Genomic DNA, 27,744 nt, shown 5'->3' with positions numbered 1-27,744 from the left:
TTACCCCCTCCTAAGGTTTCCAGATTTAGCAAACAAAATACAGGATGTCCAACTAAATTTGTTTTTTGTATTTTTATTTTATAGTGGAGTAAAGTTGATTAACAATGTTGTGTTAGTTTCAGGTGTACAGCAGAGTGATTCAATTACACATATGTATGTATCTATTCTTTTTCAAATTCTTTTTCCATTTAGGTTATTACAGAGTATTGAGCAGAGTTCCCTGTGCTATAGAGTAGGTCCCTGTTGCTTTTCTGTTTTAAAATAGCAGTGTGTATATGTCAATCCCAAACTCCCAATCTGTCCCTCTGCCCCACCAACACCACCCCCATAACCATAAGTTCATTCTCTAAGTCTGTGAGTCTGTTTCTGTTTTGTAAATAAGTTTGTATCTTTTTTCTTTTTTTTTTAGATTCTGCATATAAGTGATATCATATGATATTTGTCTTTCTCTGTCTGACTTACTTCACTTAGTATGATAATCTCCAGGTCCATCCATGTTGCTGCAAATGCCATTATTTCATTCTTCTTTTTTTTATGTTTATTATTTCTTTTTTTTCTTATTAGTCATCCATTTTATACACATTAGTGTATACATGTCATCTCAATCTCCCAATTCATCACACCACCATCACCACCCCCCGCGGCTTTCCCCCCTTCGTGTTGATATGTTTTTTTCGCTACTTCTGTGTCTCAGTTTATGCCCTACAAACTGGTCCATCTGTACCATTTTCTAGGTTCCCCATATATGTGTTAATATATGATATTTGTTTTTCTCTTTCTGACTTACTTCACTCTAACGTCTTCAGATGCATCCATGTCTCTGAAAATGACCCAAGTTCGTTCCTTTTTAGGGCTGAGTAATATTCCATTACATATATGTACCACATCTTCTTTACCCATTCATTTGTCGATGGGCATTTAGGTTGCTTCCATAACCTGCCTATTGTAAATAGCGCTGCAATGAATATGGGGTGCATGTGTCTTTTTGAATTATGGTTCTCTCTGGGTATATGCCCAGTGGTGGGATTGCTGAGTCATATGGTAATTCTATTTTTACTTTTTTAAGGAACCTCCATACTGTTCTCCATAGTGGCTGTATCAATTTACATTTCCACCAACAGTGCAAGAGAGTTCCCTTTTCTCTACACCCTCTCCAGCATTTGTTGTTTGTAGACTTTCTGATGATGTCTATTCTAACTGGTGTGAGGTGATACCTCATTGTAGTTCTGATTTGCATTTCTCTAATAATTAGTGATGCTGAGCAGCTTTTCATATTCTTCTTGGCCATCTGTATGTCTTCTTTGGAGAAATGTCTATTTAGGTCTTCTGCCCATTTTTGGATTGGGTCATTTGTTTTTTTAATATTGAGCTGCCTGAGCTGTTTATATATTTTGGAGATTAATCCTTTGTCCGATGGTTCATTTGCAAATATTTTCTCCCATTCTGAGGGTTGTCTTTTCATCTTGTTTATGGTTTCCTTTGCAGTGCAAAAGCTTTGAAGTTTCATTAGGTCCCATTAGTTTACTTTTGTTTTTATTTGCATTACTTTAGGAGGTGGATCAAAAAATATCTTGCAGTGATTTATATCAAAGAGTGTTCTTCCTAAGTTTCCTCTAAGAATTTTATAGTGCCCAGTCTTACATTTAGGTCTCTAATCCATTTTGAGTTTATTTTTGTGTATGGTGTTAGGGAGTGTTCTAATTTCAGTCTTTTACATGCAGCTGTCCAGTTTTCCCAGCACCACTTATTGAAGAGACTGTCTTTTCTCCATTGTATATCCTTGCCTCCTTTGTCATAGATTAGTTGACCATAGGTGTGTGGGTTTATCTCTGGGCTTTCTATCCTGTTCCATTGATCTATATTTCTGTTTTTGTGCCAGTACCATATTGTCTTGATTACTGTAGCTTTGTAGTATAGTCTGAAGTCAGGGAGTCTGATTCCTCCAGCTCTGTATTTTTCCCTCAAGACTGCTTTGGCTATTCGGGGTCTTTTGTGTCTCCATACAAATTTTAAGATTTTTTTGTTCTAGTTCTGTAAAAAATGCCATTGGTAAGTTGATAGGGATTGCATTGAATCTGTAGATTGCTTTGGGTAGTATAGTCATTTTCACAATATTGATTCTTCCAATCCAAGAACATGGTATATCTCTCCATCTCTTGGTATCATCTTTAATTTCTTTCATCAGTTTCTTATAGTTTTCTGCATACAGGTCCTTTGTCTCCCTAGGTAGGTTTATTCCTAGGTATTTTATTCTTTTTGTTGCAATGGTAAATGGGAGCGTTTCCTTAATTTCTCTTTAAGATTTTTCATCATTAGTTTCTGGGAATGCAAGAGATTTCTGTGCATTAATTTTGTATCCTGCAACTTTACCAAATTCATTGATTAGCTCTAGTAGTTTTCTGGTGGCATCTTTAGGATTCTCTATGTATAGTATCATGTCATCTGCAAACAGTGACAGTTTTACTGCTTCTTTTCCAATTTTTATTCCTTTTATTTCCTTTTTTTCTCTCATTGCCGTGTCTAGGACTTCCAAAACTATGTTGAATAATAGTGATTATAGTGGACACCCTTGTCTTATTCCTGAACTTAGCAGAAATGCTTTCAGTTTTTCACGATTGAGAATGATGTTTGCTGTGGGTCTGTCATATATGGCCTTTATTATGTTAAAGTAGGTTCCCTCTGTGCCCACTTTCTGGAGAATTTTTATCATAAATGGGTGTTGAATTTCAAAAGCTTCTTCTGCATCTATTGAGATGATCATACGGTTTTTATTCTTCAATTTGTTTATACGGTATATCACACTGATTGATTTGCGTATTTTGAAGAATCCTTGCATCTCTGAGATAAATCCCACTTGATCATGGTGTATGATCCTTTTAATATGTTGTTGGATTCTGTTTGCTAGTATTTTGTTGAGGATTTTTGCATCTATATTCATCAGTGATATTAGTCTGTACTTTTCTTTTTTTGTAGTATATTTGTCTGGTTTTGGTATCAGGGTGATGGTGGCCTCGTAGAATGGGTTTGGGAGTGTTCCTCCCTCTGCTATATTTTGGAAGAGTTTCAGAAGGATAGGTGTTAGCTCTTCTCTAAATTTTTGATAGAATTCGCCTGTGAAGCCATCTGGTCCTGAACTTTTGTTTGTTGGAAGATTTTTAATCACAGTTGCAATTTCATTACTTTTGATTAGTCTGTTCATATTTTCTATTTCTTCCTGGTTCAGTCTTGGAAGGTTCTACCTTTCTAAGAATTTGTCCATTTCTTCCAGGTTGTCCATTTTATTGGCCTAGAGTTGCTTGTAGTTGTCTCTTAGGATGCTTTGTATTTCTGCCATGTCTCTTATAACTGCTCCTTTTTCATTTCCAATTTTATTGATTTGAATCCTTTTCCTCTTTTTCTAGATGAGTCTAGCTAATGGTTTATCAATTTTGTTTATCTTCTCAAAGAACAAGCTTTTAGTTTAATTGATCTTTGCTATTGTTTTCTTTGCTTCTATTTCATTTATTTCTGCTCTGATCTTTATGATCTCTTTCCTTCTGCTAACTTTGTGTTTTGTTTGTTCTTCTTTCTCTAGTTCCTTTAGGTGTAAGGTTAGATTATTTATTTGAGATTTTTCTTGTTTCTTGAGGTCGGCTTTTATAGGTATAAACTTCCCTCTTAGAACTGCTTTTGCTGCATCCCATAGGTTTTGGATTGTCATGTTTTCATTGTCATTTGTCTCTAGGTATTTTTTGATTTTCTCTTTGATTTCTTCAGTGATATCTTCATTATTTAGTAACGTAGTGTTTAGCCTCCATGTGTTTGTGTTTTTTACGTTTTTTTCCCTGTAATTGATTTCTAATCTCATAGTGTTGTGGTCAGAAAAGATGCTTGATATGATTTCAGTTTTCTTAAATGTACTGAGGCTTGATTTGTGACCCAAGATGTGATCTATCCTGGAGAATCTTCCTTGCACACTTGAGAAGAAAGTATAATCTGCTGTTTATGGATGGAATGTCCTATAAATATCAATTAATTCTGTCTGTTCTATTGTGTCATTTAAAGCTTGTGTTTCCTTATTAATTTTCTGTTTGGATGATCTGTCCATTGGTGTAAGTGAGGTGTTAAAGTCCCCGCCATTACTGTGTTACTGTAGATTTCCTCTTTTATAGCTGTTAGCAGTTGCCTTATGTATTGAGATGCTCCTATGTTGGGTGCATATATATTTATAATTATTATATCTTCTACTTGGATTGATCCCTTGATCATTACGTAGTGTCCTTCCTTGTGTCTTGTAACATTCTTTATTTTAAAGTCTATTTTATCTGATATGAGTATTGCTACTCCAGCTTTCTTCTGATTTCCATTTGCATGGAATATCTTTTTCCATCCCCTCACTTTCAGTGTGTATGTGTCCCTAGGTCTGAAGTGGGTCTCTTGTAGACAGCATATATATGGGTCTTGTTTTTATATCCATTCAGCAAGCCTTTTTTTTTTTTTTTTTCGGTATGCGGGCCTCTCACTGTTGTGGTCTCTCCCGTTGCAGAGCACAAGCTCCAGATGCACAGGCTCAGTGGCCATGGCTCACAGGCCGAGCCGCTTCACGGCATGTGGGATCTTCCTGGACTGGGGCACGAACTCGTGTCCCCTGCATTGGCAGGCGGACTCAACCACTGCGCCACCAGGGAAGCCTCAAACCTGTGTCTTTTGTTTGGAGATTTAATCCATTCACATTTAAGGTAATTATCGATATGTATGTTCCTGTGACCATTTTCTTACTTGTTTTGGATTTGTTTTTGTAGGTCCCTTTCTTCTCTTGTGTTTCCAACTTAGAGAAGGTCCTTTAGCATTTGTTGTAGAGCTGGTTTGTTGGTGCTGAATTCTCTTAGCTTTTGCTTGTCTGTAAAGCTTTTGATTTCTCCGTCGAATCTGAACGAGATACTTGCCGGGTAGAGTAATCTTGGTTGTAGTTTCTTCCCTTTCATCACTTTAAGTATATGATGCCACTCCCTTCTGGTTTGTAGAGTTTCTGCTGAGAAATCAGTTGTTAACCTTATGGCAGTTCCCTTGTATGTTACTTGTCATTTTTCCCTTGCTGCTTTCAATAATTTTTCTTTGCCTTTAATTTTTGCCAATTTGATTACTATGTGTCTTGGCATGTTTCTCCTTGGGTTTATCCTGTACGGGACTCTCTTTGCTTCCTGGGCTTGGGTGGCTATTTCCTTTCCCATGTTAGGGAAGTTTTCAACTATAATCTCTTCAAATATTTTATTGTGTCCTTTCTCTCTCTCTTCTCCTTCTGGGACCCCTATAATGCGAATGTTGTTGCATTTAATGTTGTCCCAGAGGTCTCTTAGGCTGTCTTCATTTCTTTTCATTCTTTTTTCTTTATTCTGTTCCTCAGCAGTGAATTCCACCATTCTGTCTTCCAGGTCACTTATCCTTTCTTCTGCCTCAGTTATTCTGCTATTGCTTCCTTCTAGTGTATTTTTCATTTCAGTTATTGTACAGTTCATGTCTGTTTGTTTGTTCTTTAATTCTTCTAGGTCTTTGTTAAACATTTCTTGCATCTTCTCGACCTTTGCCTCCATTCTTTTTCCGAGGTCCTGTATCATCTTCACTGTCATTACTCTGAATTCTTTTTCTGGAGGATTGCTTATCTCCATTTCATTTAGTTGTTTTTCTGGGGTTTTATCTTGTTCCTTCATCTGGTATATAGTCCTCTGCCTTTTTATCTTGTCTATCTTTCTGTGTTGTGGTTTTTGTTCCACAGGCTGCAGGATTATAGTTCTTGCTTCTGCTGTCTGCCCTCTGGTGGATGAGGCTACCTAAGAGGCTTGTGGAAGTTTCCTGATGGGAGGGACTGGTGTTGGTTAGAGCTGGCTGTTGCTCTGGTGGGCAGAGCTCAGTGAAACTTTAATCCGCTTGTCTGCTGATGGGTGGGGCTGGGTTCCCTCCCTGTTAGTTGTTTGGCTTGAGGCAACCCCACATTGGAGCCTACCAGGGCTCTTTGGTGGGGCTAATGGCGGACTCTGGGAGGGCTCTCACCAAGGAGTACTTCCCAGAACTTCTGCTGCCAGTGTCCTTGTCCCTTGGTGAGCCACAGCTGCCCCCCCGCCTCTGCAGGAGACCCTCCAACATTAGCAGGTGGGTTTGTTTCAGTCTCCTATGGGGTCACTGCTCCTTTGCCTGGGTCCCGATGCACATGCTACTTTGTGTGTGCCCTCCAAGAGTGGAGTCTCTGTTTCCTCCAGTCCTGCTGAAGTCCTGCAATCAAATCCCGCTAGCCTTCAAAGTCTGATTCTCTAGGAATTTCTCCTCCCGTTGCCAGATCCTCAGGTTGGGAAGCCTGATGTGTGGCTCAGAACCTTCACTCCAGTGGGTGGACTTCTGTGGTATAAGTTTTCTCCAATTTGTGAGTCACCCACCCAGCAGTTATGGGATTTGATTTTATTGTGATAGAGCCCCTCTTACCATCTCATTGTGGCTTCTCCTTTGTCTTTGCTGTGGGGTATCTTTTTTGGTGAGTTCCAGTGTCTTCCTGTCAATGATTGTTCAGCAGTTAGTTGTGATTCCGGTGTTCTCGAAAGAGGGAGTGAGAGCATGTCCTTCTACTCTGCCATCTTGAACCAATCTCCTTTATTTCATTCTTTTTAATGGCTGAGTAATATGCCATTGTATATATGTACCACATCTTCTTTATCCATTCTTCTGTTGATTGTCCAATTAAATTTAGAATTTGTTTAAACAGTAAGTTTTTAGTATAAGTAAGTGCCTGGCAATATTTAGGACTGGACAAGTATTCTGCATTTTTTTCTGGCAACCTTCTCCCTCCCATTCTGCAAATATGATGTTTGAAGTGATATTTCTATTGACCTAAAAGGCCAAGGTGATCCCACGTTAACTAAAAGATTGGGGGCATGTTCTGGTATTTAAATCATACCTCCATTCCCCAATTTTCACTTAAATTGAGGAAATCAGTGCAAGGTATCTTTGTCATGATATTTTCCTTTTGTTGATTGCATAGAGAAAATTGGCAAAGGAATACTGAGATGATAAGTCAGAAGATGGGCCTCCTGCCTACTGTTAGGAACTCTCAGATGCTAGGGAAATGTTGAGAGAAAAGTTCTGCATAAATAAAATTTTAGGGTGATCCATGGCCTCTTTTGAAAAATATCTTAAGGTTGTTTAAAATATGGCATCCTAAGTGTATTTTCTATGAAAACATAAGTACTTGGCATAGAAAGACTAATGCTAATCTGGAAGAGCCAACATGGGGAAAATAATGAGCTAAAAAATTCAGGGCCTTAGTTTTCTACACCCAGGAGAAATGAGTGGTATTATTTCCTCTTTGGCATAAAGTTATTACATGGAGTGAACTCAGCCTGACCTCCATATTCCTCATAATATATCCTACAGCATTCTATAGTTATGAGGGAAATGAACACTAGTTTCTGGGAAAAACTGGGTGTTACCACCGTCTTCCAAATGAACTCACTGAGAGTGGGTGGAGTAAGAGCTGAATTGTGAGAGTCTAACCGGAGTCTGTTATAAATTCCAGAGCTGAGGGGCCCAGGAAGGGCTTCTTCCGGGCAGTGGGGAGAATCCAAGCTCCTCTTATAGAACACAGATGCTCTATTGGAAGGAAGCAATTCAGATTAGAAGCTAGGCAGCATCCAGGGTCATGAACTTAGAGTTTAGAATATCTGTTTGTGACCCCACCAGGCAGCTGAGATTTCCTGCTGACCCTAGAAATTCAAAGGATTCTAAGTTGGCATAAAAATCTACCTCCTCCTCACACTCCAGATGTTTGACTAAGAGTTTCCAGGCTTGGAAACAGGTAGCAAACATTTTGTGGTTTTGCTGTTGTTAATTAAGGGCTGAGGTCAACACCCTGAATAATAGAAATGGCCAAACTATACCTCTGAATAATACAACTTGAAAGGAACAAATATGAATTCACTGTTAGATAAATGATGACAGTGAAGAAGGATTAAAAAAGTAAGAGCAGCTGTGTTATTGTTAAAGGAAAGAGGCAGCTGAAATCCATAGGATCCCAGTCTGGTCAGTGGCCCAGCAGACTAAATTTTGAAACTGTTAAATATTAAATGTTAGGAAGTCCAAAACCCGCAAACCAGCTCTACTGGAGGAAGACATTCATTTGCTTGCCATGAAAATAGTTTCAACGAAATGCGAAATTTCAAACTTGGGAATTATTTTTAAGAAAAAGTATCTGTTAAAGGATAATTTTGTAAAGGGTATTAATCATGACTCATCCAAATATGAAATAAACATGTGCCAAAGATTTTATTTAACTCATTAATTGAAGAAACCAATAAAATGTGACAAGAAGTTCAAAGGAAAGTGCAGAGAACCACATAGTATGTATATATACATATAAATAACTAGTACTGAAAATGAATTTGCAAATAAATGCAAAAATGGCTTTTTTACAGAAGCATATTGGGGAGGGAAATCAATTGTCCTTCCTCCTGGACAGAACTAATTTGCATGTCTATGGACAAGACTCATTTGCATAGCTATTTGTTTTCTACAAATTACAGAATTCTAAAATATCTCAAAAACAATGAAGGGTATAAACCCCAAGGATTCAGAAAATCAAGAATTAGAAGAAGCCTAGTTTTCCATGGAAGATATCTAATAATCTTAATGATCTATTTCAAAGTCCTTCAGAGTTTATCCTGACATATATGACACTTGAAAATAATGCAGAAATATTACTACAAGTCTTGTTAGTGTGAAACTAGAGCAGTGGCTCTCAAAGTATGGTCCCTGGACCAGCAACAGAAGCATCACCTGGAACTTGTTAGAAATGCCTATTCTTAGGGGCCACCCCAAACCTACTGAATCAGAAACTTTGGGGCTGGGGGCCTAGCCATCTGGCTTAACAAGCTCTCCAGGTGATTCTGATGCATTCTCAAGTTTCTGAAGTGCTGGTAGATGATCTAACATTACCCACCTTATTACTTATTAGGATCCAAACTCAGTAAAGTTAGATATTATAGAAGACTGAAAAATTGCATATGACTTTTCTTAGGTAGAGATGCAAATGATTTCTGTCTTGTAGACATGATAACAGCAAAGGCTGTGATTTTTGCATCTTTTCCTAGAAATCCTATTTCATTCTTTCTTTTATTGACTCTCTATATAGCAGTTTCCCCTGTCTTTCAATTAGCTTTGTCATCCTGCTGGCTTTCTTATTAATGAGGTAAATACATTGTTGACAAGTGCTCCCTAATATTTGTTTGAGAATCATGTCTCTAACTTAATGAAAATTATATTTTGAAATAATGCAATGCAAGTAGGAGGTAGCCTGACTTAATAAAGGGAATGCAGTGCAATTGAGGCAGTTAAAGGGGTTAAATCAACATGTGGGACTGGATCTGTTTGCAACTTTTTTGGACAATATTATATCATAAATCATGCCTAATTTTAAGCTTTTCAGAAAAGTATGAGTTATGTGAACATTATCTAGTTCTTCCCATGGTTTATCTCTGGATGAATTTTCACACTGCTCACTTCTTTCTTCCTGTCCCCACTTCCTACCCCTTTCCCCTGCCACCATGCCACCAGATACCAACTTTTGCTTTGTCTCCTTAGAGATCTATGGCAATCCTTATACCTACCAGTTGAGAATGTCAGTAATAAAAACATATTAGGGACTAGAGAGAAAAACTGAGTTGAATTTTTCTCTAAACGTCAAATAAAATAAAAAGTAAATGTCAAAGGTTTTTAATTATGCTCTGCTTAGAGCTTCACATAAATACCCCAAGGATGCTTATTAATTTTTGTGGGTAGCTTGGTGGAAAAAAGTTTAAGACGGAAAGGGGTTCCTAAGAAGACTGTCAACTTTTGCAAAACCTTTAGGGGAAACACACACTATATTTAAGGCAGCTTTCTAGGCTAGGAAAGCATACCTGGGAGCTCAGAGGAGCTCTTCTGCTATGCTTTCAAGAGGAGAGGACTTTCTACTAAATTGGAGAAATTGTTGATTTACTCAGATAAAATTGGTCATTGAGGGGTTCCACAGAGAGCTGTAAATATATTTAAAGGGTAGAGGATGAGGACTATTGTGGAAGGTTTTAAAGATGAGATTGGATTAAAAAAAAACATAAGTTCGGAGTGTCATCACTACAAATGTCTTTTTTTTTTTTGGTGACCACACTGTGGGGCCTGTGGGATCTCAGTTCCCTGACCAGAGATTGAACCCGGGCCCCCTGCAGTGAAAACGCCAAGTCAACCACTGTACTGCCAGGGAAGTCCCTACAAATGTCCTTAAAAATGTGTGCTTCCCAACTCCATTGTAACAACAACAACAAAATGATGAAACCCAATTCTGGTAGGGGTATGTACAAAATCTCTTTGGATTCACCTATGTTTTTCTCATAACTTTTTCTCCTTTTTCTCCATAACTTTTTCTCTTTTTCTCCAGAACCCTCTGCTCTGGTTCCATAGTTTTTACACCTATAGGCTCATTAAACACAGTGTCACCTGTGTGCAGTTTCGTTTGGCCTGCATGGTGTTTAAAACAATTAAATATCAAGTGTCTTTAAATCCCTATTTTCTTGCCTTACCTGACGAGTGAGTTGGTCATTCTCTCCTAGACTGTGGTGATCTCCTTTTCTGTTGAGATCTTCCCAATTACAGATTCACAGTATACTTTTTATACTAAATGTAAGAAAACTGTTCATTAAATAAACATAGAGACATTATTAAACTCTTACCAAAGGAGAAAGAGAGAAAATACGGCAAAGACCTTATAAAAACCATAGATTTGGAATAGGCAAAGAGGTCATCCAGTCCTCTGCAAACTTGAACCTTCCCGTGAAATTATCTTGTGTAATAATCCCTACATACATAACCCAAGGCTCTGGCAGATTAACTTGATTTACTCCTTGCGATATCTGCCCTGGTGGTAATAACACAGGCGGTAAGCCTCAGTGCACGAAATCCTTTCATTTCTGCGAACCATCCTATAATGTAAACCAGAGTGGTTACTCCACTTCCCTCAGTCTCTGTGAGACCATAACATGCTATGTAAACAAGGAAAAGGCCCCCTTAGTGCATAACTCGTAACAGTAATGAACTTCAAAGACATTTGTGGTATTCCATTCACAAGTATTTCTAATTTGGGGCATATGCAAAATGACTCAGTCAGCTGTAAGTGGTATTTCTTCTGTGAAGCTTTTTTGCTCAAGTACTGGTCTCTTCCTTCCCCCAGATGAAACTGGTTTAGAGAAGGCATCTTAGAGGTAGGGAGAGTGAGTGGTTGGCGGCAGCCTTCAGACTAGCAGGCTAGATGTGTGTGGCCTTGGGGAAAGTCTGCTTTCAATGAGAAAACTGACTGTGGATTTCCATCACCAGAAAGAATGCTCAAGGGAAACCATCCGTGTATAAATTCCTTTGCCTGGAAATCGGGGGGGGGGGGGGGGGGGGGGGCGGGGGGAAGAATTTTCAGAGATGCCCTGTAGGATGCTTTTTATCTCTTAAAATGCATTAATAGTAACTGCATCTCTGTATGGATACCAAGGGGGGTAAGTGGCGGGGGTGGGGGGGGGTGTGGTGGGGGGGTGGGGGGATGAATTGGGAGATTGGGGTTGACATGTATACACTAATATGTATAAAATCAATAACTAATAAGAACCTGCTGTATAAAAAAATAATAAAATATAAATATTAAAAAAAATAGAACAGCTCAACGCTCCCCCGCAACACCCCCAAGTTACAGAGTACAATATTTTCTTTATTTACTTATCTAAATCCATTTATTCTTTATTGATAGTCTGTGAGATGGGAGGGAGATGGGAGAGGCAAAACATCTGGGATTGAGAACCTCATTTCTTATCCTTGACTTTAATTTTAAGGAACGTTTTTCTTATTCTTGTTTTATTGAATCAAAATTCTATCCATTTATTTCTTAGAAATAACATTTTTATTTGTTTCTCTCTGTTCCTGTCACACTGTTGCCATCTTACTTCAGGCACTATCTTCTTTTGCCTAGAAATTCAGCTAACTGCCTCCTAGTCTCCATTCTTTTTTCACTGTAGGACTATGTAGGGGAGGAAAAATAATTTTCCCTCTACTCTTCCAGGTTCTTGGCTGAGACCTCCTGTAATAAAAGACAGATTAACAGGAGAAAAACAAGCAGAAGTTTAGTAACGTGTACCTCCTATATACGTAGGAAATACCCAGGAAGACAGAAATTCCCAGAAATGGTCCAAGCCATCACCTCAAATACCATCTAATCATCACCTTAAATACCATCTACAGCTAAAGACAAAAGATAGATGTTGAGGGCTGGGGGAGGGGGCCCGTTATGGGAGGTTATGGAGCAAAGCACAGTAAACGAGGGTATGGTTGTTACGTGGACATAAGTCCTTGCCTTCAAGAGTTTCTAGAGATTTTGAGTCATCCTCTTCCTGGTGCAAAGAGGGAGACACTCTTACAAATGGAGATTTCTCTTATAAGTGTAAATGCCTCTTACAAAAGGGTAATTTCTACTGAGTGTTCAGAACTTTTCTTATGTCTGCTGTTATGTCTGCTTACGTTACTGAACTCAGGTTCAGCTGCTCGCTGCTCGAAAGCTAACACTTGAGAGATGAGTGTTGGTTGGAAAAGAAAAGTTGCTTTATTTAGAAGGCCTGCAATCTGGGGAGAAGGCAGACTCATGTCCAAATACCAACCCCAAAGAGTCTACTTGACCATGAAAATTTTTTAAAAAGGAGAATCATTTAGGGAGGAGTTCAGTCTTCGTTATCTTCCACTGTGTGCAGACTTTCTTCTGATTGGTTGATGGTGAGGTAAGAGGGCAGTGTTCCAGGAATCTTATGCTCAGCCAAAAGTTACCATCCTCACCCTGGGTGGGGGCCTTAGTTCCTGCAGAAGAACTCAAAGGTATTTGGTTATGTATATTCCTTGAGGAGGAGCCAGGACTCTGCCCCATGCCTGCACTAATTGTTTCTTGGCTGCTCCTCCTTTGTTTCTGCATTCCCTCCCTTCCCTGATAAGCAACTCTTTGAATCTGCCCTTTGGAACTCAGGGAAGGTCAAGGAGCCTGAATGAAGCCTATTTCTTACCAACAAGAAATGGGGACACATAACGGATTCGTACCCAGGGCCCCATAGGGTCCTGCTCCATTTCACTAAGAAGCCTAAAATAATCTTTATGTGAGGAGGCATATTTTGGGGTGACAAATTCTGCTGTTCTTCAGTCATCACTGTGATTATAAGTTCCTGGAGAAGAAGGAAATATTTTTTAAAATAGTTGTTCACAAAATAAAGAATGCAAACAAAGAACTTTGTTTTCAGGGTCTAGGAGTAGTCCTGGAAGAGCTAATGACCTGGGTCCCTGTCAGGAGGATCCATTCAGTTGTACGTTTTGGACTGATGCTAGTCGTTTTGTTGGTTATTTCCACTGAGAGACAAAACATGAAATGGTCCAGACATGGGTGAGTAAACCAAGTTCAAGCTCATTCAGATTGTTGGTAGAATTCATTTCCTTGTAGCTTTGTGACTGAGGACCCCAGCTTTTTGCTGGTTGCTGGCTCGAGGTTGCCCTCAGGTCCTGGAGGTAGCCTGTGGTTTGTTGTCACAAGGGCTTCTCCAACATGCTTGCTTCTTTGAGGTCAACAACAGAGCTCCTTTCTCCAGCTTTAAGACTGAGTCTTAAATAATGTAACATAATCAAGGAAGTGACATCCCATCACCTTTGCCATAGTCTATTGGCTAGAAGTAAGTCATAGGTTCTGACCACACTCAAAGGAGGGGATTATATAGTGTGTAACACTGGGGAGAAGAGGTCCTGGGGGACATCTTAGAATTCTGCTTCTACAACATGTATATGATTTTAAAGTGATACATTTCCATAATGTTTACTGCATATTATTATGTAATGTTTATTATACACTGTTATCCCATAATGTTTATTATGAATAGTTTCCCTCCCCTACCATTTACTACTACCCAGAAACAATCATTTCAACATATTTAGTTGGTTCTTCTGGGATTTTCCTCCATGTACTCAAATAGTGTAGGGAGATATGGCATACATGCAAGTAGTGTGACTATATTTTTTTTCTGGATTTAAAAATTTTATTTATTAATTGGCTTCCCACTTGCAGGATGAGGATCTTGTTCTCTTTCACCACCTCACCTTCCTCCATCACATATGCACCCTCTCTTCCTCTATTCTGCCTATCTTTCTAATACAGTTATAACAAGTTTAAGTCAATATTCAGAATTCAGATCATTATTATTCATAATTTTCCTTCATCTATACCTTTTTGTTTCTTTGAAGTTGATAAATATCTTATTTTTGTGTTTTTCTAGGGTCTAATTTTTAAAATGTACTTAACACTCACTAATTTATTCCCAATGTAGGGTAGCAAGATTTGCCACCCCTAAATGTCTCTTTGGCATGTAGATTATTTTTAATTAATTAATTTATTTTTAAAAATATATTTGTTTATTTTTGGCTGCATTGGGTGGGTCTTCGTTGCTGTGTGTGGGCTTTTCTCTAGTTGTGGCAAGCGGGGGCTACTCTTCATTGTGGTGCATGGGCTTCTTATGGCGGTGGCTTCTCTTGTTGTAGAGCATGGGCTCTAGGCACATGGGCTTCAGTAGTTGTGGTGCATGGGCTCTAGAGCGCAGGCTCAGTAGTTGTGGTGTACGGGCTTAGTTGCTCCATGGCATGTGGGATCTTCCCAGAGCAGAGCTTGAACCCGTGTCCCCTGTATTGGCTGGCAAATTCTTAACCACAGCGCCACCAGGGAAGCCCAGCATGTAGATTATTTTGAGCTGAAAAACAATCAAGGTCCAAAAGACTCAGGAAGAAACATTGACCTTCCCCCTAACTGCCTAAAGAATTTAGACAGAGGTCCTGTTCCTGGAATAGATCACCAGAGATACCTGCAAAGAATATGGGATAGGTGTCTTGGGGAAACTCAGCAGGGCCTAGAGATCAGACTCCAGTCTGTCCCATTGTCTCTGCATGGCCCAACAAACATTTGCTTGCCAAACATTTGCTTTTTCATTTTCATGTGAATTGTCTTCCTCCCCTTTGAAGTCCCAAACCACTACCCCCAAACATCTTCTTTTGTCTTTAGCTGAAGGTGGTATTTAGGGTGAGGGTTTCGGCCATTTTTGGCGAGTTAGTCAGTTTTTCTGGGTCTCTCCCATGTATACATGTTACTAAACTATGTTTGATTTTTCTCCTGTTAATCTGTCTCATGTCAATTTAATTCTTAGAAAAGCCAGAAGAACCTAGAAGGGTAGAGGAAAATTTCTTCCTTCCCATTACCAACGTGCTCCCAGGTCTGTAAATCTTTGAACACATTCAAGTCCATCAAGAATTCTATTAATTTCCTTTCCTTGGAGACCTCTCTCTCAGAACTCTTTGGACTCCACCAATTTATACAGGTTATTTCTTGGGCCTGCTGTACATCACTGATCCTGAGAACTTAATTCACCATCATTCTTTCACCTTTCTCTTTCATTGCCTTCCACTTCCTGGATCTCATATCATTCTCTATTTGATTTACTTTCTTGTGTGGATAAACCATACCTTCCAGTAAATTCCTTAGAGTGCTTAGGTGATACATTTTTTGAGCGCTTGCCTATCTTATAATTTTGTTATTCTACTTCATAGCAGGTTGACAATTTGCTTAGGTAGAGAATTCTATGTCATAAATTATTTTCTCTCAATTTGGAAAGCATTGTTTCATTAACTTCTAGTGTTCAGTGTTGCTATTGAGATCTCTGTCACTATTTTTTTTTTTTTGACATTTTAGAACCTGATTTTTTTCTCTCTAGGAATTTTTCCTTTATTTAGTGCCCTTAAAATGTTTATTTTTCACTTTTCTGAAAATTCCTGTTAATATGCCTTTATGTATGTTTGTTTTTGCCCATTGTGCTGGTTATTCATTAGAGCCTGTTGAAACTGGAAGCTTCTGTACCTCTGTTCTGGAAAATTTTTTAAACTATTTCATTGATGATTTCAACTTTTTTCTCTTTTTGGAACATTGAATGTCGGAACGTCTTGACTGGTCTTTTAATTATCTAATGTTTATTTCTAAATTTTATCTCTTTTCATCTTTTGGTCTGCTTTCTGGTAGATTTCCTCAATTTTTATCTTTCTAGGCTTGTATTTAATTTTTTCTTCTTACTATCACATGTTGAATCTTTTATTTTCTGAATTGTTAGTAGAATGAATGACCTTATGAGTTATTATAGCACGTAAGACCTAGCCATGTAAATTCAACATCACTTTAAATAGTTAAGAGTGGTATGGTGCTAAGAATCTGACAGTGCAAGGTCTTATTCAATTGCACAGGTCTTGTTAGATAGGAAATACATTTATGTATCTTAGGACCCTCAGGTTCAAAGGTCTTTATCATTAAATAAAAAATACATTTACATATCATTGGATTACCATGATATACAAAGATCTTCATTATTAGAAAATATGTTTACATATCTTATTTCAGAGGTCTTTAAATTTAGAAAAAAAATTAGTGTACATTGTCAAAGAAATGAAAGATCAGTCAAGTATTCATAATGGGTGTGTATGGCAGTCTTAAACTAATAGTGAGACTAGCTTGAATGCAGTGGTCTACATTCTGGGAGACCGATTCCTTTTTCAATTTGGTAGACCATGTGTGATATCGTGACTTATAGTAAAAAAAATATATATCTTGTCTTTGTCCCTGTTTCCAGGACAAAGAGCTCCTAAAACCCTTGGAATTTCTTAAGTGATGAGAATGATAAAGGTGTCTTTTGTTATGTTAATTAGGTGAGTTTTGTAATGCCCCCAGATCACCTAAGCTTAAGGGGCTGGTCACCAGAGGAACCAACCATGTGATTAGAGGGTTGGAATTTTCAGTCCCGTTCCCCTGACCTCCAGAGAAGAGAGAGGAGCTGGAGGTTGAATCAGTCATCAATGGCCAATGATTTAATAAGTCATGCCTGTGTAATGAAGCCTCCGTAATACCCCCAAAGACAAGGTTCAGAGCACTTCAGGGTTGGTGGATGCATGGAGATTCAGGGAAAATGGCACACCTGGAGGGAGCATGGTAGCTCTGTGCCCCTTCCCCATACCTTGTCCTATTTACCTCTTCCATCTTGCTGTTCTTGTGTTGTATCTTTTATAATAAACTGGAAATCTAATAAGTAAAATGTTTCTCTGAGTTCTGTGAGCTGCTCTAGCAAATTAATCAAGACTGAAGAGGCGTCCTGTCCTTGGAACCTCTGCTTTATAGCGAGTCAGTGATAAGTAGAGGTAATAACCTGGACTTGTGACTCAGTATCTAAAGGGGGAGCTGGGGGCAGTCTTGTAGGGCTGAGCCCTCAACCTGTGGAATCTCTATCCAGGAAATGTCAGAATTGAATTGAATTGTAGGATACTGTAGGGGAGCAAAATTTGTCCCCCAAAGGTTGCCTCTTTGGGATGGTAATTATTTTAAGCTGGTTATTTTCTAAGAAACAGCAGTCATGGGAAAAACTCTGAAAACCAAGTAAGAGTTACCCTCTTGTAAGAAACATTTACATTTTTAAAGGAAATCTTCATTTGTAAGGGTGTCTCCCTCACTGTGCCAGGAAGAGGAAGATGACCAAATCTCTAGAAAATTATGAATGGAAAAGGCAAAGACTTAAATATGCACAATAAGCTTACCCTTCTTTACTGTGCTTTTCCTGGTAACCTCCTATAACTGCCTCCCTGCCCTCAGCATCCTGTTTTGTCTTTAGCTGAGAATGGTATTTAAAGTGAGGGCTTTGGCCATTTCGGCAAATTACTCAGTTTTTCTGGGTCTCTCCCATGCACACATATTATTAAACTTCTGTTTGATTTACTCTTGTTAATCTATCTCATATCAGTTGAATTCTTAGACCAGCCAGAAGAACCTAGAAGGGTAGAGGAAAATTTCTTCCTCCCTGACAGTACTCAGCTAGTGCCTGGAGCATTACTTGGTGCTGTATGGGAACCTCTACACATTGGAAATTGAGTCTCAGAACGATTTTACCGTGACACGGGACTATAAAAAGGATTTAGTATATTGCTTTGTATGTCTGAGATACCAAAATCTCTAGTTTTAAGTAACCGGATGGTATTTTCCTTCTTAGTGGGCATGAATATTTTAACTGTACAATGTAGAATTAAGTAAAGAATGGTTTAAGAGAAAAAAACTACGTTTTTTAAAAATTTAATTTAATTTTTTATACAGCAGGTTCTTATTAGTTATCCATTTTATACATATTAGTGTATATATGTCAATCCCAATCTCCCAATTCATCCCACCACCACCCCTCTCCCCCACCACTTTCCCCCCTTGGTGTCCATATGTTTGTTCTCTACATCTGTGTCTCTGTTTCTGCCCAGAAAACCAGTTCATCTGTACCATTTTTCTAGGTTCCACATATATGTATTAATATACGATATTTGTTTTTCTCTTTCTGACTTCACTCTGTATGACAGTCTCTAGATCCATCCAAGTCTCTACAAATGACCCAAGTTTGTTCCTTTTTATGGCTGAAAAACTACTCTGTTTTTGTGTTAAGAAGGAATTCATGGACATTTGGTACCTCATGTATTTATAAAGTTACTTGAGTGACAATCTGCATTTCCAATAAAACACATAATTAATTTAGACATGATTTTAAGTGAAGTATTACTACATTTATGTACATTATTGGTATATTTAAGAGAACTTTGGTTATGCTCAATTTATAGGTTTTAAAATATATTTGCAAATTTTTGACATTCCTCTTATTGAGAAGTGGGGTCTATGTCCTTTCCCTGAATTCAGGCTGACCTAGTGACTAGCCAACCAACAGAAAATAGAAGAATTGATGCTATATGATTTCTAAGGCTAGATTAGAAAAGGTCATGGAGCTTTGCCCTGGTTCTCTCATTTGCCTTTGGAGCCATGAGACACCATGACACCATGTCAGAAGCTGGAGGCTGCCACGCTGTGAGGAAGCCCAGGCCACCATAGAGAGGTCCTGTGTAGGTGTTCAGGACCATAGTGTTTCAGTTGAGGTCCCAACTCACACCTGGTATCAATAGTCAGATATGTGAGTGAAAATGCCTCCAGGTGATTTCTTCTCCCAGTGCATTTCACTCCACCCCCTACCCTAGCCTTTGAACCTTCCTAGCTGTGACCCTCAGACATTGTAGAAGAGAGAAAAGTCATCTCAGCTTTACCTTTCCCAATTCTTGATCCACAGACTCCATGCGCATAATGATTATTTTAAGCAACAGGCTTTAGAGTTATTTGCTATATAGTAATAGATAACTAGAACAGATACATTATCTCTATAAGAATTATTTAAGTTCATGGAAACGTTTTGTCTGTTAGATTAGATAATTGAAAAAAACTAAAATGTAACTGTAGTTTGAAAAGTTCAGGATGTTTTAATTAATTACTGAGTTGTAAATAGAAATAAACATTATTTTAAAACATAAACATTATTTAAAAACCCTTAAAACTGAGTGTTATAATTTGCTGGATGTAAACACTAAATAACAAGATTAGCAAACCGACCTTAAAAGCTTAAGAAAAAATTAGAGTTTTGAAAATATAATTAATAAATTGAAACTAAATATTGAAATCAAAGTAAGTAAATTTTTGCATTGTCTTTTCTACATCCAAAGCTGCAGTCAAGGACAACAGAAAATATCAACATCAATTTTATAGCATCAAGTTTGTATTTCATGTACATAGAATCTGTATATAGAATCTTCTTACCTCTTTGAGAATATAAATGTTAGCTATTTTCCCCCAGGGGTGTTATTTTCCCTGCATGTTCTTTGTTTCCTCCAAGTTAATGTGTTTGTCTGTTTGGTCTCTGATTTTTATTATTTGAGACATTCTTCATTTGTCTGGTGACCTAAACTGATTGCTCACTTTCAAGAACTGGGCATCAAGAAGTTAACTGGAAAAAAAAATAAAAATAAAGAAGTAATTTGAAGTTCTTTGTCCAGACTGGGCTTGTCAACCATGAGTTTTACTGAGGGTGATCTGACTGGGCCTTTTTTTTTCTTCTCTGAACTTCTACTCTTAGTATCTTTAGGTCTCCTCCCTTGGGCAATTTAGACTCCTCAGAAAATAAAATTTCAGCTTTCTGCCTGGAGAATATTAGCTTGAATGCCAGCATTTTGAGAAGCACAGGAAAATGGCTGGAATTGCAACACCCAGTTTGTAAACTCTATTTAATCCCCTTGTTTTCAGTAAAGTACAACGGGCAAGAGATTCCTCCGCCAGAGATACCCTGTTTGGCCCTCTCCAGTGTTATTAATTTGAGTTTAAGGCTGTCATGTGTTTCAGATCACCTCTACCCAGTGGTAGTCACTCAACAGGGTCTTTGGCCTTGAAAGAATTACTACCTGTGGTGATTTCTTCATAATCAAGTAAATACAAATGACGAAAATGTCTCTTGCATATTATGAGTCGTAAATTCAAGAACGGCCTACATTGTATTCTCTGGATGTTAAGTAGAGAAGATTAATTCAAATGGGTAAATTGGAAAACAATTTACATATCTTAAAAAAGCAGCATGTGTTACTAACTGAAGTACCTATTGATTGGAAGCAAATGCATCCCTTGTTGCTAGCATTTGAAACATGTGTTCAATTTGTACCATTAAAGGGGAGAGATTCTTATCGATTTCTGAATTTGACACCCTCTAACATGCTATTTTGTATCACTGACATATGATTGGCTTCAAATGCCTAACACAAGTATAACAAGCACATTTTTTCCTCTCTTCATTTCTTGTGCCAAGCTCTGAAGTCATAAAATATCTTCCCGGAGAGTACATTGATGGTGCTTTTATCATAATTATGATTATCATCTACTCTCATCATTCAGGAGCTTCCATTTTCTTGCCGTACGAAAGGAATAGCTTTAAGTCACATGGCCTTTTAAAAGATTAGAAATTGAAAAATAGGTTGAAATTTCCATCTGAACTGACCTTTGACTTAAATATAGCTACAGACTTTTTGGGGATTGTTAGTCTCAGTGTGAGACAATGTATTTTTTCCTTAAAATTTTTTTTCTTTAGAACGTCATTTCATGAAAAATGAGAAATAATTAATAGGTCCTATGAAAAGATGGAAGACCAAGTTCTGATTGCAGCTGTGAATTCATTGTGTTTGTTGAAGTTGGGGAAGGGCATTTGTAAAACTGTAGCACTTGTAGGGAGGATGGGAGGGAGGCTTAAGAGGGAGGGGATATGGGGACATGTGTATGCATATGGCTGATTCGCTTTGTTGTGCAACAGAAACTAACACGGTTTTGTGAAGCAATTATACTCCAATAAAGATATATTAAAAAAAAAAGTAATTGCAAAGCTGGCCTGTAAATCAGCCAGTGTATCCAGTTCTTTTAGCCCCAGTGATAGAGATGGCCTTTACTGCCAACGTAAGCGTTCCAAAGTAAGGATCCAGCGCACTACTTGGTATAATTTAAATATTAAATAACGCTGTCAAAGTTTGAACCTTCTAATGTCACTAAGGTCAATCAAGAGTGTTTTATATTTGGACAATTTAAAGGCTACTTTGGCAATTCTAGCACTAACCTGTGAGGGAATATTCTAGGATTTGGATTATTAACTGAGGAATAATACTTACTTGAAACAAATGTTTAGCTGTCATTTACAAGTGAGTATTGAGGGAAATTCAGAAACTGTTTAAAAGGTCTAATGAAATCTTTGAAAACAAATTACTCCTGAGAAAGCATAAGATTTTCAGTTTGCCAGTATCTTAAAAGGTAGCTTACGGGTTATTCTGAAATATAATTATGTTTTGTATTATGAAGTACTTCAAGTGTTCAGAATTGTACAGAAAATAATATAACAGGTACTGAAAGTTTACCATCAAGACTTGAAGCATATTTCACATTAATTTTTCAGATCATTTTGTTTTCAAATAAATAAGATTGAGAAAACTAAGCTAAAGCCCTACCATATTTTTATTTATCCTAAAATTTATGGAAATCATTCCCATGCAAGTTTTAAGATTTTTTATCACATTTAAAGTATTGTTTGGATATTTATTGTTTAAGTACTTAAAATGTATATAAATGGTACTACATGGCAGTAATCTAATACAATTTGTTGTTTAAGTTCAACTTTATGTTTTTAAAGATTTATTCACATTTATAGATAGATCGATAGATCTAGTGTTTCTATTTTACTTCCTGCTGTTGAATAAAATTTTGTTGCAAAAATAAACCAAGTTTTATTGATCTGTGTTCTTAGTAATGGACAACTAAGTTGTGCCTAATAGTTTGCTATTACAAACAATGCTGCAGTTAATATTTGGCAATGTCTGGAGACATTTTTGATTGTCACATCCGGTCAGGGCATGCTACTATTATCAGATGGGTAGAGACCAGGGATACAGCTAAACATCTTACAAGGCACATGGCAACAAAGAATTATCTGCTCTCAAATGTCAATAGTGCCAAGGTTGAGAAACTCTGCTCTGGGATATGTAAATAGAAGAATTAAATAGAGAGATATGTCATGATCATAAATGTTGGATTCAGTAGCTTCTTTAGGCTACAGTTTCTACCAAATTAACCTATAAATTCAGTCTTGTTCTAGTCAATATACCCATAGGGTTTTACCCAGAATTTGATAAGCATTTCCCATAAGTATATTTTTAAGTCTTCCCAGGACTATCAACGGGTAGAGCACACTGCCAATGGCTCAGATTTATCAATATGGAACATACAAGTGGAGTCCAATGGTTATCTTCCAATAGCATGTTTTTCAATAAAGAATTTTTCATAGGCTGGATTTGGGTGGCATCAGTTGGCCCAGTTGGTGGCATGCTTTCTTTTTCTTTACGTACTTATCTGGACTTGGGCATAACACTTGCAGCCTTTCCAGCTTCTATAGGCTACAGTGCCTACCATTATCTTTCTAACACTTCAGCTAGACTGGTGATAGGATTTGTATGTTAGGTAACTTCAACTCTAGGGGAAATCAGTGACCTTACATGAGAATCCAGACTCTAGATAGCAAAATTTCAGAAAGAAGCATACCTCAGAAATTAATTTCTCAACTTTCCTAACCATCCATATCTTCACTAACTCTTAGAATTTTACTAATTATTGTACTTAATGTCAGAAATGGGTTTTTATCGTCAAATTAGCATGATGAGTACTAAAATGGGCTCTCTTCAGTGAAATAAAATGATTCAAGTTTTTTTTTAATGATTCAAGTTTAAATAACCCAGGTTTTCATTTTGGTTTTAAAAAAATCTCTCTGTCTCTCTCTCTCTTTATGAATGCAGTTCATTATTCCTGTTGTGAGTTATGAAGCACTTGAGCTTTGATTGCCTCTACTAGGGAGTTATAAACTTCCTTACAGAATCTTTGAGGTCTGCTTCACACTGAAAGTTTCTGCTGTTTACCATTTCCCCAAGACCCTAATAAAATTAGAACTAGATCTTAATTATTGCTGTGACCTTGTTGACTAACAATGGTACTGTAATATATTTGGCCTGGAGTAGTCAGTTCTGACAGCTTCATTATAGGCTTGGGAGCTGTGGTCAGTTGTATGGTAGGTAGTCAGTTCTTCATTCTTCTCTTTAAGTTTAATGATTATATGAATAAATGGAGTGCTGAGTACTACAGTGCTCTTCCATGATAATGTGCTTTGACTTCTTTAGTTTTATATAATATAGTAGTTGTCTATTTAATTACTGAGCACCAATCTGGTGTAGGATCTTACCTTGCATACGTATGTGAGGCTGCCTCACCCTGGGCCTCTCTTCCACATAACGTTTGTTTACCAGGTGTATCCTGTTGTAACTCCTGAGTTAGGTGCCTCTCCTAAGGGCTGCAGTACATTCTGAGCTCCTCTAGAAATAGCATTTGCCACACTGAAATGTTAATTGCTTATCAGCAGTCAGGATTCAGATTACCTGAGTCCAATCCTGGTTCCATTCCTTACTAGCTCTATGACCTAAGGCAAGTTACATATTTTCCCTGAGTTTTTATTTCTTTATCTATCAAATGGAGACAATACCATACCTGTGTAATAGAGTTGTTGTTTTATATTTATTCATTCAGCAGCAAGTTATTGAGTAACTACTACGTATCAGTCAACTATTCCTAATGCTGGGGATGAGACAATGAACAGAACAAAATCCCTGCCCTGCTTACATCTTGGTGGGAGACAAACAATAAACATAAGAAGATATAGCATGTTGGGGGCTTGAAAATATTTGAAAGTGCTATATTACATAGGAAGAGACATTGAACAGAAACCAAATGAAGTTGGAGAACAATGAGAAAAAGGCAAGTTTTCTGGAGACCGTGGTGAGGTGGAGTGTGATGTAAAGATCAGTCTTGGTCATGAGATGCCCATTATTCATTCAAGTGGAGAAACTGAGTACCTAGTTCCGCTCTGGGCAGAATTGTATCTTCCCAAGTTCACGTGGTGAAGTCCTAGCCCCAGTACCTCGGAATGTGCCTGTATTTGAAGATAGGGTCTCAAAGAGATAATTAATGTAAAATGGGTGGGCCCACATCCAGTATGATTGAGTTCTTATTAGAACAGGAAATTAGGACACAGACAGACCCAGAAGGAAGGCCATGCAAAGACAGAGGGAGCCAAGGGAAAGAAGTCTCAAAAGAAACCAACCCTGCTGACACTTTGATCTCTAACTTCTAGCCTCCAGAATGGTGAGAAAATAAATTTCTGTTGTTTAAACCACCCAGTCCATGCTATTTTGTTATGGTAGCCCTAGAAAACTAACAAAAATTGAATAGCTGAGTGGGCAGCCTACCATTCCCGGGACACCGATGAAGCTGGAGTGATTGGCATGTGTAAGGTGTTTAAAATTACCAAGGCAAAGGAATCACCTAGGAAGGTAGGAGGTCAGAGGTATGAGAGCTGAGGCCTGATACACTCCAACATTAAGATGGCAGGGCACTGAAGAAGAGTCAGCAAAGGAGATGGAAGAGGAGCAGCCTTCCAAGAAAAGAGGAAAGCGAGAGAGTGGTACTCAAGAAAGCAAGTGAAGAAAGTATTTCAAGAAAGAGAGAGGAGTCAACTTTGTCACATCCACCTGAGAGGTTGAGCAAGATGAGGACTGAGAAAGATTTAATTGGATTTGGTAACTTGATGATAGTTGGTGACCTCAAGCACGGTGATTTCAATGCATGGTGGTGTTATACTGAGCTCAGGTCTGGCTGCTCACCACTCAAAAATCAATACCCAAGAGGCACATGTTGGTAGAAAGGAAAATTGCTTTTAGTCAGAATGCTGGCAATCTGGGGAGAAGGTGGACTAATGTCCCCCCAAAAACAACTCTGAAGATTCAGCTCAGCCATGAAGGTTTTTAAAGGGAAAAGGGGAAGTACTATCAGTTAATCACTGAGATAGGAGATAAAACTTGTGGCCAACTCCCACTGCATGCAGACTTGTAGTCTCCTTGTGAGCTTTCTTTAGATGCTATCTTGCTCACACAGTTTGTTTGAGAGATTACCGAAGGGGAAGCTAGGGGAAGAGATCTGGTCATCTGTTAATTACTTATTCTTCATTTATACTTCTTTTTTTAATTATTATTGGTACAAATCCTTTGACTTTATTAGAGGCATTGTAAACATTACCACAATCTGAGAGAAAGAGACTAACAGGTATCAACTACAAGCTATGGCCAAAAGCATTCTACAGTTTCAGTAATTTATAATGAACGAAGCAGTGATTGCCAATGTACAACACTGGGGACATATCTACATATAGAATTACAGCACGCCAACCAACATTTTACACTGCTGGTTCAGTTAGCATCACCATTCCTGGGAACACAATGCTGGCACAATCTTTCTGGTAGTCATTTTGGCAATATGTATTAGAAATTATAAAATTTTGCATAGTGTTTCATCCAACAATTCCACGTCTTTGAAAGTATGCATAAACATCATATATGTGTTAAGAAAATAACTACAAATGCATATAAAAATAAAAAACAAATGTTCAGTAATAGGGGATGGGTTGCATAACATATGGTATATATTTATATAATGGAATACTACAGTCATTAGAATGTTGTGTAATATTTACTGATATGAGAAGACATTCATTATACACTAATTGAAAAAAATTAGGTGGAATAGTCTTACAGTATTACCCATTATTTAATTTTACACACACACACAAAAATTAAGGTTAGACATAAAATGGATATAATTTAAGTAGGGACATTTCTACTTCTCTGATCTAAGGAAAGTACCAATAGGTTAGGCAAGGTACTGTGTGATCAAAAACATTTGAAAAGTGTGCCTGGGCCGGAGATGAGCATGGCGGGTGCCTGGTGTAAGGTTAGTTAAAATCTAGCTTTGCTAAAGTGACAATATAAAAGGGGTGTCCTGCTGAGGGCAGTTTCCTTCAAAGAGCTGCTTACAATCCCCCTCACCCCATACTATTCCATATTTCTGTGTGATGAGGAACGAAGGTCTGTCTTCTGTAACTGCTTCATGCTGAGAAATGGTACTGAGGTCTTAGAGTGAAAAGTATCAACATGGGCTTGAAGCATCTCTTTGCTGACAGTTTTAGTTACCTACTTACATATGTGGGCAGAACAAGCTACAATTATTTTGATGCCCACAAAGATATAGATTATTATGAGCAATAGTGTTAATCCATTCTTTTAAGGCCACTTCTTAGAATTTTGCTAGCCATAGATTTAGTACTGCTCAAGATGGAGCAGCTTGTGTCCTGTCTACAGTCTGGTTATCATGCAGTTAGCTTTTTCCCTCTGGTGGCAGTTATAGTTTCTGTAAAACAATTCAGGAATGTGCATCAGACTCTGAGTCTGTGACTCTATTGTCCTAATCATTAACTGCTTAAGCCTTTCCTTTTGTGACTCAGGGAGGCTGGGAGACTTAAGCTTTCCTACAAACGAGGCAGGGGACATGGAAGGGCCTTTGTACTTGGGGGTGCCCCATAAGGTTCTGTTTGGTTCCAGTGGGAACAGAAGTCTGAATGGTGTCATTTCAAGAAAGAAGGAGAGGTGAAGATGTGGAGACAGTGAGTAAAGACAACTCAAGCAAGGATTAAATGAGATAATACACGTAAAGAGCTTAGAACAATCCCCAGTACACAGTATGCTTTTTTTGTTGTTGTTTGTTTGTTTTTTGCAGTACGCAGGCCTCTCATTGTTGTGGCCTCTCCCGTTGCAGAGCATAGGCTTAGCGGCCATGGCTCATGGGCTCAGCCTCTCCGCTCATACCACAGTATGCTTTTAATCAAGGTTTGCTACTGTTTTTAATATTCTCATTACTGTTATTATTTACTGCTTGACTGCTAGCCCCACAAGGGCAGGGGCTGTGACTGTTTTGTGGAGGAGTTTATTTTCAGTACCTAGGGTAGCATGTTGACTTCTCTTTCACTCATACGGAAGGGGAGATCCAAGATAGAATAGTCTGTGTTGTCAGCATCATGGCAGCATGAGACACTCCCTTTGTTTCTCCCCTTCATACAACTAGTAAAACATCCATAACTCAACAAAGTTCCTGTGCCCAACACACCAGGACGCTGGAGAGGTACACTCATCTGTACATCTGAAGGTGGGTGAACTGGAACACACAGAGAGCTAGGATCCCAGGGGAACAGCAGAGACGATGTCTCTAATCCCAGCCTCTTGACTGTGGCAGCTGAGCCTGCAGTCCCAAAGAACCTCCTACTAGCAGAAGTGGTGGCACACATGACTCTGGTCTCCAGGCCACAGTGA

The sequence above is a fragment of the Phocoena phocoena genome, chromosome 7 (genome assembly GCF_963924675.1).
Source record: "Phocoena phocoena chromosome 7, mPhoPho1.1, whole genome shotgun sequence".
Classification (NCBI taxonomy): Eukaryota; Metazoa; Chordata; class Mammalia; order Artiodactyla; family Phocoenidae; genus Phocoena; species Phocoena phocoena.
This window is presented reverse-complemented; position numbering follows the sequence as displayed.